Source organism: Sciurus vulgaris (genome assembly GCF_902686455.1).
Source record: "Sciurus vulgaris genome assembly, chromosome: 9".
NCBI lineage: Eukaryota > Metazoa > Chordata > Mammalia > Rodentia > Sciuridae > Sciurus > Sciurus vulgaris.
Window position 1 is genome coordinate 123,022,881 of NC_136469.1, and position 12,706 is coordinate 123,035,586.

At 33.1% G+C, this 12,706-nt stretch overlaps 1 long non-coding RNA gene across 1 annotated transcript; it reads left to right on the top strand.

The window, feature by feature from the left end:
- Window positions 1-3,245: 3,245 nt before the first annotated feature.
- Window positions 3,246-6,813, top strand: LOC306669763. The gene is made up of 4 exons (XR_013766219.1): window positions 3,246-3,391; window positions 3,811-3,857; window positions 3,989-4,138; window positions 6,597-6,813. It is a non-coding gene; the product is annotated as an uncharacterized lncRNA (long non-coding RNA).
- Window positions 6,814-12,706: the final 5,893 nt, after the last annotated feature.

Below are 12,706 nucleotides of genomic sequence, written 5' to 3' on the forward strand. Positions count from 1 at the left end.
CGGCATTTCCTGAAGAGAATCAAAAGGATGTCCCCTTGTAAAGATAGTTGCAAGAATGTTCATATAAGTTCTGTTCTATAGACCCAAGTGGAAAACAAAAATCATTAAGAGATGATACGATAAACAAATATTGACAATAAAATGGAAGGTGCAACAGGTACCCTCCAAAACGTAAATGTATTTCAATAGTGTGCTAATTATGAAAGCAAAACAGGAAAGAGCACAGTTTGCAAGACTCCCCTAAGTGAAATCTGAATATTACTGGTCCATTGCACTTAACTGAAGATTATTATTTGCCTTAAAAATGAATGGACTTGGAGTTTTATTCCAGTAAAATTTATTTTCAAGTCTACTTTAAAATGGAAATTAACTTTTTTATAAATACAAATATATTTCTAAATATAAATATATTTATATATATAAATGTGTATATATATATTTGTTGGAAAATAGGTATAATGTAATAAATCTCTAAAAAGAAACTCAAGAAAAAAAGTAAAAATCAGCATAGCAAATTTCTTTCTATTTATAGATTAAATGAGTTGTTCCAAGGATGACTGTTTATGTATTTGGTAATATGTTTAGGGCATGATTTCTCATTCTTGGGGCTACCGACTTTAATAGTACTTTGTTATGGTGTCCTGTCACTGTAAGCTGTAAATGTAGATGCCATGCATGTGCTAGTAGCGTCCCCTCCCCACCAAAATCATTTTCACACATGGTCAAATGCCTCCTAAGAGAAACCAATGCCCTGTTTGAGAACCACTGGCTTAGAATTCTTCACAAACACACTAGGCAGAATTTTAAAAGTGTATTGTTCAAGAAGGGGGAATATATCAGTGAACTTTTATTCTTGATGTCACTCATGGCTTAATTCAAGGAGGATTTCATATTTCCAGGTGCATTTCAAATTCCTGTAACTCAAATTTAATAATTATTCAATACTTCCATCTGTGCTTCATGTTGTCCAATATTTGTCTAAGTGCTTGAATCCTGGTATTGATTCCTGAGACCTTCTTTTTCTCATGAAATTATGCCTTTCAATTTCAGCAGCTCAAAAATTTGTCTCCAGTTTTGTGCTTCCTGAAAAACAAGAGCTTATATTCTTTCTTCAAGTTTCTAGAAATCAATTACCCTTATTTATAATTTTTAGCAAGTGAATAGTAATGGCATTTTCCAAGGCTTTATAGAAATAGCATGTGCTTTCATGTAGAGAGCTCTACTTTATACACCACAAGGGTACAGCATACTACAAAATATTCTGCATCCTTAATTTTTGTTCTATAGATAAATGTATATTAAACAAAAATGAAAAACTGGTCATTAAATCCTATTTCTTAAAATCATAATACCACAAAATATCACCAGAAAAGAGAGTAAATGAACAACAGAAAGTTAGAATTCTTTAATATTGTGACCCACAGAGGATTAAAAATTAAATTATGAAAATCAAACAGAAGTTTTCACAATGATTTTCTTTATAAGGAAATTCTCAAATGAAGGTAGCAGGCAAACAAAAATTATATGGAGACATATCTCCAATTCATACAGTTTTCTGGGCTGCATATTTGAGAACCATTGTTTTTTTGTAAGGAAAATAATAATGTCCATGTCTTGAAAGTTAAGTATTTTATATAATTTTAAAAATAATTTAATTTTAGTAAAAATTACTTTGTTATAGAAGTCAGAGGCATTAATTTAAATTTTATTTAAATCAGAATTCATAAATTAGATTTAAAAGGTGTGGCTTAAGTGAAAAAATGTTTGTCAACTCTATTAGTACAACAACTAGACAAAAGTTAAAAAGCAGAATAAAGTGTAGGGTATATAAATGTAGAATAAAGATACTTTTGTATTTTGCACAAATTTTTAATTTTATAGATCAGTAATGTAAGGGGAAATAAGGACAGGAACAATGATAGAAAGAGCTATATGTTGGAAAACTGTTTTATTTAGTGGTCATACATATTACAAAGCAATATTTCCTAAGTAACATAGAGCACTGTTAACCCATGACAAAAGATCAAGAACTCAGAAAACAATGAAAACTTGAGTTTCTTAATTGTTCCTGAGTAAGATAGTAACTGGAGATGATCTAATCTCATGTATTAGTGGAAAGGTATTTTTCCTTTTGTTAATTTTAATGTTTCTTGTATTTACTATTTAAACATTATACAGGTTATCCGATATGCATTTTCTTAAGAACAACTTTAATGCAATTCTATGTTGGTAACTGTAAATTCTTTTGGAAAGTTTAATCTTTTATAAAATCTCAAAGTCTGAGAGCTATTCACTTAAAAACCTGTCTTCAAAATATATCCCATTTCCCTTGGAAGTCACCTTCATCTCAATTTAAGAACTGATTAAAAGAAGGAAAAATTTTTGGAAGACATTTGCTTTGCAGTCAGTTTTTCTTAGATGCATTTATTCCTTAAGGTGAAGGATAATAACCCTAAAAAAGTATTTGAAGACTAAAAAGACTGAAGAATATTAATAGAAGAAAAGAAGACTGAGATGTAATAAACCGCTGTAGGGATCACCTTCCTGGATATCATTCTTGGCAGGCTTCTGCAGGCATTAATATTTCTTTTTAAAGTGTTGAGAAAAATCTGAATTAGAATAACAGTCCTTAAAGAGACCACAAAATGGTGAGTGTAAGCAAGATAAAATTCAATATGTACCAAGGATTCCGTTGTCTCAAATAATTGCTTTCAATACATTCAACCACATATCACCATGTTTTTATAGCAGTTTACATAATTTATTAAAACAAGAAAAGTTGTTAATTTTTTTTCTTTTTTAGATTAATGTTATAAGAATATAAGACCTTTATTTGGTGTGTTGAGTGATGAATTTTTCTTAATATGATAAAGATTTAACTGAAATTTGTAACTTGCAAACAGGCAAAGCTAAAATATATACATTTCTTCCCCTTTAATTTAATTTCATTTTGGGGGGATATAATATTTTTTTCTCATATAGGTAGTGAATCACAGTGTTAAGAAATCATGATATAGTACTATAATTTCTGAATTTAAATTCTGCACCCAAACTTATTTATACATTTATTCAATTGCTGAATGAAATGTTTCTTTCCATATCTGTGCTCATGTACATTTAAGTGTTCAGTACGTGTAAGTCATTTTTTTATCATAACAAACAGTTTAAAGACATTTGATGTTATTTTGGCAAACACTGTGTATCACAAATTTTCAAAATTTTTTTCTCTTTTGTTTTCGCAGTGCTGGAGATCAAACCAATGGCCTCATGCATGCTATGCAAGTGCTCAACAACCAAGTAACATCCTCAGCTCCTCAAAATATTCTTCACAAATATAATATTTAGAAAGTATTTTAGTAATCATCTAGCATAGGCATTATGTGTTCATTAGGTAAGGCTTACACTGGTTACATGGAATGTTTGGGGTCATGACAGGTGGAAAGAAATCCATGATTTTCATTGTCCAGATTTAGGTTTATAATGTCAATACTTGCAATGAGATGTCTTAACTGTGAGTGCTCCTAGGAAGGATTCTGGTATGGCTGAGATGCGAGGTGTCCCCCAAAAGCTCATATGTGAAAAAAATTCAAGAAGATTTAGAGATGAAATGATTGGGTTATAAGAAGTTTAACAATTAATCCCCTGGTAGGGATGGATGTGGCTGGAGGAGGTGGGTACTTGGGGGTGTAACTTTGGGGTATGTATTTTGTCCTTGTTGAGAGCAGCTGTCACTTTGCTTTTTGATCATCATGTCTTGAGCTTCTTTCCTCCACCGCAATCTTCTTTCATGATGTTCTGCCTCACCTTAAGCCCAGAAGAATGGAGTCGGCTGTCTATGTGCTGAGACCTCTGAAACGGTAAGCCCCCAAACTTTTCCAATGAATTGTTCTTTTCAGGTCAGCATTCCTTTGGCACATTGGTCCCAGGCTCACCTTCCCTATTGCCTTTGGACAAGTAGAAGTAATAACAGTATGCTCTTTATCTCCAGGTGTCGCAGTCACCATCAGGAGAAGGACAAGCACACAGCTTTACCTTCTGTTTGTATGACATCCTATCCAATCCCACTCCTGATTACAGATGTCCTTACATAAGTCCTCTGGAACTCCTGCAGGGCTTGTATGGGATCTGAGTGCAAGGGGTAAGAACAGAGCTGGAAAAGTTGTGTTTGAAAAAGAGGACAGGTAGATGCTGACTATGTCAAACTGCATCCTTCATACTCAGCCTCCGAATTCACCTACCCTTCTTGCTTAGAAACTTGTGCTTCAGTCTGCCTCATGATCTTTCTCCATGTTTCTTCCCTTTACACTTCCAGTTAGAATCTCAATGAATCAGATTCATTGTTCCTCATTATAGTCTTATATTAACAAAATCTTAGCAAGTTTTTTCTTAATGCACAATGCTGTTTTATCCGACTTTCCCATTCTTCTCTTCTATATAATCTTGATGCATGAACTATTTATGCAATCTCCAAGTCCTTGCAGATACTATTTGTAACCAAAAATATAGTTAATTTTTCATTTAACCATAAACCAAAATGAATTTTTTCCCACCTACTTTTATAGAAAGGGAGAGCACAAATTATAGATTAAAATTCTTAGAAGTCAGAGTGAGGAAGAAAAATTGATAATACAAGTAAAAGTTCCCTTGGTACTTTACCAGAGTAATAGATTAGTTGTTCTCTTGGTTAAAAATGATAAACATTTATTCCAGACAAACTAAGTAAAAGGGAAGAGCAGAGAGGTTGTTCATTCAGGAAATCATCACAAATGAAGATCATAATAATTCAAATCAATTAAATTGGAAAAGGAATGTGGATATATATTTAAACAATTTTATACAACATGCTAATAAGCTTTGGTGTCATTGTTAGACCTATTGAGCCATGTAACTATTGATTCAGAATGATTTTACTGCAGTTTTATTCTGATAGCAGCATTAAGATTAACAGAATAAGGCTAACAAGATGCAAGAAGAGTCAAGACAATTTGCAGTAACACTGGCGAAAAAGCATAGAGACATAGAATGTATTATTTGGAAATGGAAAGATATGTATAAAAAATACAAAGAAGTAGTTTAGCCTTGATATAAGATAACTGTAATGAGGGTCACAAAGGAAAGGAAAATTGGGGAGGGCACATGTGTTGCTATTCAGTATGATGACAAAGGAGAAGGAAAATATTCTGGTTAGAGAAGATAATGAGATTATTAAATGGGAGTTAGTGGGAAAACAAGAAGTGAGGTCAGCAAAAGCAGAGGAGTATTTAAGGAAGCTTGTTTCTGAAGAAAGAATCAATAATGCACCTTCAGAAAATAATTTTCTAGTATGAGTTATACTATGCTATGATCTGGGAACATTATGATAAGCAAACCATGAAAGGAGATCTTCAACAATAGCCGGAAAGGCAAACTTGTTTCACAATGTGAATTCCTTTTGTTCCTTTAAAAAGATGATATTTAACATAATGTTAAGCTTCAAAAAAGACAGGGCAAAGCTAAAAACAGAGGGGAATGAGAAATAATAAAGGGCTTGTATGGAATCCTAAAGGGCTTGTATGGGATCTGAGTGCAAGGGGTAAGAACAGAGCTGGAAAAGTTGTGTTTGAAAAAGAGGACAGGTAAGATGCTATGTCAAACTGCATTTTATTTCTAAATATTAGGATAAGACACCCATGTGGTATATCATTAATGACCTCAATTTTTTTTTTCTCATGGAAATATTAAGTCAAGTTCTAAGAGATGAGGGATGAGCTTTCACAGAATTCAGTTTTAATTATAATGGTTCTAAACTTCAGTAGTGCTGCTTAGCATTCTGGATGAAGCAGATGGTTGGTTAGATGCACTTGAGTTTGGGTGCTAGGCAGAGAGTCATGGATGTGATCTACACAGAGGAAAGGTAAGGACATGATTAATTGGGAGATGAAGTAGCAGTGTTTTTAAGTCAATGAATTGTATTCTTCCATAACTGAGTGTTTATGGACTGATGGAATCTAACTGAAAAATGACACACTGGCATAGGGAAAGAACTCATTTCAAGTAGAAGCTGAAGTTACCTCTTCGCCCACAGGAGGCCACTTGGGAAGTTAGGCAATTGACTTTCCTGAAAGAATGTGTTGAATACTCTAGAGGAACATCCATACTGTCAACCTGCAGTTACCCTGTGCAACCTCCCCTAGAACTATTCTCTTCCCTGAATTCCCTCAGATATTTCTTCTATGGGCATAGATCCTGTCTACTAAATATTTTAATAATTTGTGTACCTTTCTTTGTAAAGCCCATGTGAGCATGAATCAGAAACTGAATTACTGCAATAGATTCACAGCTAATTATAAGATTTATGTAAGAGACATTACAAGTAGTTCACTCTTATTCGAAATCTGAATCTGATGTATAAATAGACTTCTAAGAACTAAAGATTATTACAGAGAAAGCAATTTTCAGTTTGGCAGCAAATGTGTGACATAAGCAAAGAAAGAATTCACAATATCTAATTCCATGAGTAATGCAGTTATTCCTTTTCTATATTTTGTTCTTTCTTGAGGAAATACTTAACATAGCTGCTTGCAAAATTTTATTAAGAATATATTTTCTTCCCACAGATACCTTTTGGGACCAGTAACCTCTGGAAATATCTGAACAAGTACTGTAATGGGAAGTAGTATTTAGTTCACTGACATAGGTTGTTAATATTTCTTCTCTTTCCTCCTGTGTATTGTTGTAACAGTTTCTATTTTTGATTTTCCTTTCTGAAATTATATATACACATGTATATATACATATATATCATTCACATGTAAGAGTTTTCAAGATGAGATATTCAAGATGAAAATAATCTATTTATGTGGGCATATTAAATCAATAAATGTTTTTATTTTCATAAAATGATTACACATATTGAATTAGATTGGTTCCAGATACATTATTTTTGTCTTATATTCTGTGGTCATTTTATTTTTGTCTTATAAATGTATTCTATATTTCCCAAGTGATGATTGATGATACACAATACACACAAACACACACACATAATTTTTATCCATAAATAGTACTGAATTTTATTTTCAATTATTATTAATCTGACATTCTACAGTTCAATTATTTATAAATTATAGAACTTTTCTTTCTACTGCTCTTCTGTACTTTCCATTACTTTTTTTGCACTAATACAATATATAATGACTTCCACAGAGGTGAAGGCAATGAACCTTTACATATTTAGCTCTACATATGGAAAAAAAATTATTTCCAGAATTCATTCATTATGATCTTCTCTTTGGGATTAAGCAAATACCTATTTTGGGTCAGAGGTGTAGCTCAATGGTAAGTGCTTGCCTACTAGGCCCAGACCTGGGGTGGCATAAGCCCAAAACCACACACACACACAAGAAGAAGAAGAAGAAGGAGGAGGAGGAGGAGGAGGAAGAGGAGAAGAAAATGAAAAACAAGAAAGAGAAAGGAGATGCAATTTTTGTCTGGGATTATATGGGTTGTTTTTGTTTATTTTATTTGATTTCATTTTTTTATACTTTTGAATCCTGAAATTGAACCCTGAGGCATTTAACCATTGAGCCACATCCCTGATCCTTTTTTTTAAATTTAATTTTTTATGTGTTCTAATTAGTTATGCATGACAGTAGAATGAATTCATGCATTTTGATAATCTTACATAAATTATATATATATAAAATCATACATGATTTTACATATTATAGGATCACATCAGTTATGTAGTCATATATGTACATGAGGTAATAATGTCTGTTTTACTCTACTATCCTTCCTACCTCCATGCCCCTTCTCCTCCCTTCACTCTCCTGTACCTAATCTAAACTAACTCTATTCTTGCCTAGTGCCCCCCACCCCATTGTGAATTTGAATTAGCATCTGCATATCAGAGAAAACATTCAACCTTTAGTTCTTTGGGTTTGGCTTATTTCTCTTAGCATGGTATTCTCCAACTCCATCCATTTACCAGCAAAAGCCATAATTTAATAATTCTTTAAAGCTGAGTAATATTCCATTATATATACATATGTATGTGTGTGTATGCAATATATATATATACACAATGTATATGTATACTATATATATAGTATACATATACTATACTATATATGTGATATATATATATATATATATCACATTTTCTTTATCCATTCATCTGTTGAAGGGCATCTAGGTTGGTTCCATAGTTTAGCAATTGTGAATTTACCTGCTATAAACATTGATGTGTCTGGATCACTACAGTATGGTTATTTTAGGTCCTTTGAATATAAACCATGGAGTGGGATAGCTGAGTCAAATGGTGGCTCCATTCCAAGTTTTCTGAGGAATCTCCTACTACTTTCCATAATGGTTGTACTGATTTGCATTCCTACTTGGAATGTATGAGTATACCTTTTTCCCCACATCCTCACTGACACTTATTATTGCTAGTATTCTTGATAAGTGCCATTCTGACTGGAGTGAGATGAAATCTTGGAGTAGTTTTGATTTTCCCTCTTTATATTTTATTTTGAAACTCTCACTAAGTTGCTGAGGCTGGCTTTCAACTGATCCTCCTGCCTCAGTTTTCCAAGCTGCTGGGATTATAGAAGTGTTCCACTGTGCCTAGCTTATTTTGTTTTTTAATCCTGAGTTGAATATGAACTTTAAAATTTTGAGAAACCATCTGAGAAGTTAATATGATTTTTTTCCATTAACTAATTTATTGAAGGGAAATCACCTTTCTCAAAATGTAAACATGTTTCACTCTTTATATAAACATTTAATTTTTTTGGAAATTTCTAATCATATTATGTTTTTCATTATTTATGTGTTTTCATCTTATTTTTAAACAAATTTCATTGCAAACACAAGATAAGTTTAAACTGAATCTTACAATTTCTAAAGGTGACTTTTGTTAGTAAATGCTCACTTTGATCATACATATTTCATGTATTTTCTCCAACTACTGGGTACAAATTCTATGTGATTTTTTTGTTATTATTTTTGTTGTTCAAATTATGTGTAGTCTTTTTGAATTTTATCCAATTGTTCACTTAATTATCATGAAAAATGTGTTGAAATCTCCCATAAAAATAACTGTTGGTCAGTTTTTCTTTGGAGTTACATTTTTACATCATATACGTTGAGGCTATGATAAGGTCATACAAGTGTAGATTTTTATAGTCTTTGTTGAATTATACTTATGGTTGGTATGAAAGAAGTATGGTTGTTTTTGGAAATACTTTTGGTTGCAAAGCCTGTTTTGCCTAATTTTTCAGGTTACTTCTTCTCTCTTTGGGTAATTTCCTATGACCTTATTTGCATTCATGGTTCTTCCAAACTTTCCACTCTTTAATGTTTCAGATTGTCTCCTATATAGAGAATACAAGTGGAAGATCTTTAAAAATGGAGGTGAGATTCCTGTGTGTTTGGTGATGTGTGCAGGAGTTCTAGGAAGGGTCTGGGAGGCCTGGGAAACAGGGCTGGCCCAGTGTCATTCAGGGCCCTAGACAGTGGAAACCGAATGATTTCAAAGATTTGAGGAATACCGTTTCTCATTTTCACATTTCAAAGCTATGCATATGATGGAGACTAGATGGGAATAGAGTAGATTTGATGCAAGCATGTGACTCACTGATGAAGTCACTGCACTTATTAAAGAGCTATCCTTCAAATTAAAATGAGAGAATTGAATAGACTCAGTTACCCACATACTACTGAGGAAATTTCCAAGTTAAACCCAATAATAACAAAAATACATTTTCACTTTGACAGTTACACATCCTTCTGTACCCTTAAGAAAGCAATTGTGGATGGTATCCATCAATCTCGCCCCACTTTGTCTTCAGTTGGCTCTGTGCAGCTTCATAATACAGAGACCAAGTCAGAGATGACTTGGCTGCTCTCTCTAGCTTCTCCCTGTGGACTCCTGATAAGAGGTTGAAAAGCCTACAGCTTTTATGACATCATCTTTGCCCTCCTACAGTCCCTGACTTTACTTCAAAACAGAATTCAACTATGTCAATAGAAGTGCTTTACAGGCTTCTGTTGGTTTGATTTCTTCCATCTATCTCTGACTCTTCAAACAGTTAGAAATATACTTCAGTCCAGGAGAGGAGTATCCTGTTCATGTACACTAATGCTACCTTGCAGGAACATGTTGCTATCAAGATAACTTGAGTTGTGTACATGTAGCAAAGCAAAAACTGCTTCTTTGGTTATGCAACACCATCTAACACTTTGAGCAGAGTCCCAGGATATTAGAACAGGAATAGTAAGTCATCTTCAGCTGAGCTAAATCTGATGCCTATTTCCTGGGCAAGAGAAATTGGAAAGATTTATTCCACACTTTAAATCTTAGAAAATATCTCATTTCAGCTTTTTGTCATAGATACTGAAAATGAAAAGTATGAAAAATTCTAACAGACTAAATTTCTTTTTTTCCTAAAATGGGTAGTTAGAAGCTTTAACTCTTATGTGACTATATTTGGAGACAAAGCCTTTAAAAAAAGGAAATTAAGGTTAAAGGAAGATGAAAGATTGGGCCCCTACTCTAGTGTGCCTGGTGTCAGAAGCAGAAGGAGAGGATGAAGAGAAAGAGAAGGAGAAGAGGAGGAGAACATGGGGAGAGGAGAGGCAGGATGAAGAGGAGGAGGAGGAGGAGGGAAAAGGTCAGGTGATTCATCCATCTGCAAGCCAAGCAGAGAGGTCATGGAAGAAATCAACCCTGCTGATACTTTAATGTTGAAATTTTAGGTTCCAAAATTTTGTGAAAATAAATTTCTGTTCTTTAAGCCATCCAATCTGTGGTATTTTGCATGACAGTCCTAGCCAACTAGTACAGAAACCTAATGTTTTCAGAGTACTAATTAAAGAAAAATGCACCACCATTATGGTGTTTAGGAATCCTTTATGTGGTTTTTTGGAAGTTAGTCTGACAGTCTCATACTGCAATGTGGTTTGCACACACATGCATTATATTTATACTGTTCTTTATCTACAAATGAATAAGAAGCCAGAAAATTGTGCTGATACTTTTAATACTAGATTGTATTACTGTGGAAATTTCAATTGCTTCTCTGATGCTGATGACACTAAATTCCAAAAGCATAATCCTCTTGACATTACTTGAGACTAAAAACCAAAACTCTGAATGTATAGCCAGTCAACAGTACTCAAATATAAAAATTTCAATTGTGCTGAATAAATCTAGTGTTCAATGAGATAAGAAAGAAAGTGGGTGTTACTCGTCTAACATTAGAAGGCTTACTCTCTGGTAAAAGAAATTTACTTTATGTTGGTAATACAAAGCCATCTAACAAAAAGGACTTTTTTCTTCTCCCACCACCTTTTCTAAGTATATCTAGTATGGCTTCTGCTTATTTTTCTGTTATTATATCTTTACTGAGAGACTATTAGTCATCTTTCCATTATACTCCAACATCAGTCATATCTTTAGACATGTCAAATTTAGATTTTTTATTTCTCGTATTGTTTTTAATACCCACCAGTACTTTTGTCTTATAATTTTGGACATTCTCACTTTATCCAAAAGAGCAATAAGTAAGTCTTTCTCAACTAACAGACCCTTAAGAAAGTATTTCTCATTTTAGGCCATTGAGCAACAAGAGTACCACCAATAGAAGTGACATTATTGGTATCACCTATGGACTAAAAAGAAAATTTTCTGGGATATGAACATGATATTTACCTTTCTTCAATGTATTTTTCTGCCCCATGCAAACATATACACTCTTCTTAAGCTAATTCCTATAAATCATTAACTTTGCAACATTTTCCCTAATTTCAAATATGCTGACTGTGTTAGATGCCTGTCCTAAAAGTTATCAAACTATCATATGCTTCACCTGTTACTGCTCTTACCAGAGTATTTTTGTTTTATGTATTTTTGATTACCTATTTGCTGGACTACCTCACCTACTGTATTCTGAATTCCAAGAATAATAATTATGTTGTATTTCATGGGCTGGTCAATCTAAGAGGTGATAAATAGTATAATTAATTAGTAATCCCTTAAATTTGCTAAATTTTTCAGATATTTGTTAGAAGCAAAAGCCTCTAGAAATAGCATCTACTTTTTAATGGCTAGCATGCAGTATAGACAAAACATTAATTCAAAATTTAAAATACCTGAATTTTTAGATGTAAACATTTACTTCTAGTCATATGAGAGTGAAAGAAAATAGGAATAAGGGATGTTAAATAATATACTTGGAGATGTTATTTGTCACTCTTCGAGAGCCTCACTTGACTGAAACAATGTATGCTTTTGTATAGCAACAATCTTCTTGAAATATTTTTCAGTGAATTAATATATATATATATATATATATATATATATATATATTCTACTTCAGAGGATGCTGCAACTTTATCTTTTGGCACATAATTTCAATGGATAGTGTCAGTATTCCTGCCTCCTTAAAAATGTAACATCTATAGGTAATTTTCTATATTCTCTCTTTTAAACATAATATTCAGTTAAGAATGTTATCTTAAAAACTAAACATAATAAAAAAAAGAAAATATAAAGAATAAATATGGGCAATCCAAAATGGCAGACTAGAAGATGACTGCATCTCCAGTCGCTCCAGAACCCAGGATTCAAGAAGGGGAGGCATTGAGAGACTCGGACTAAAATAGAACCGCGGGGTGAGTCTCCCCCACCCGATGAAGCTCAGCCCAGGCGGCAGGCCTGGAT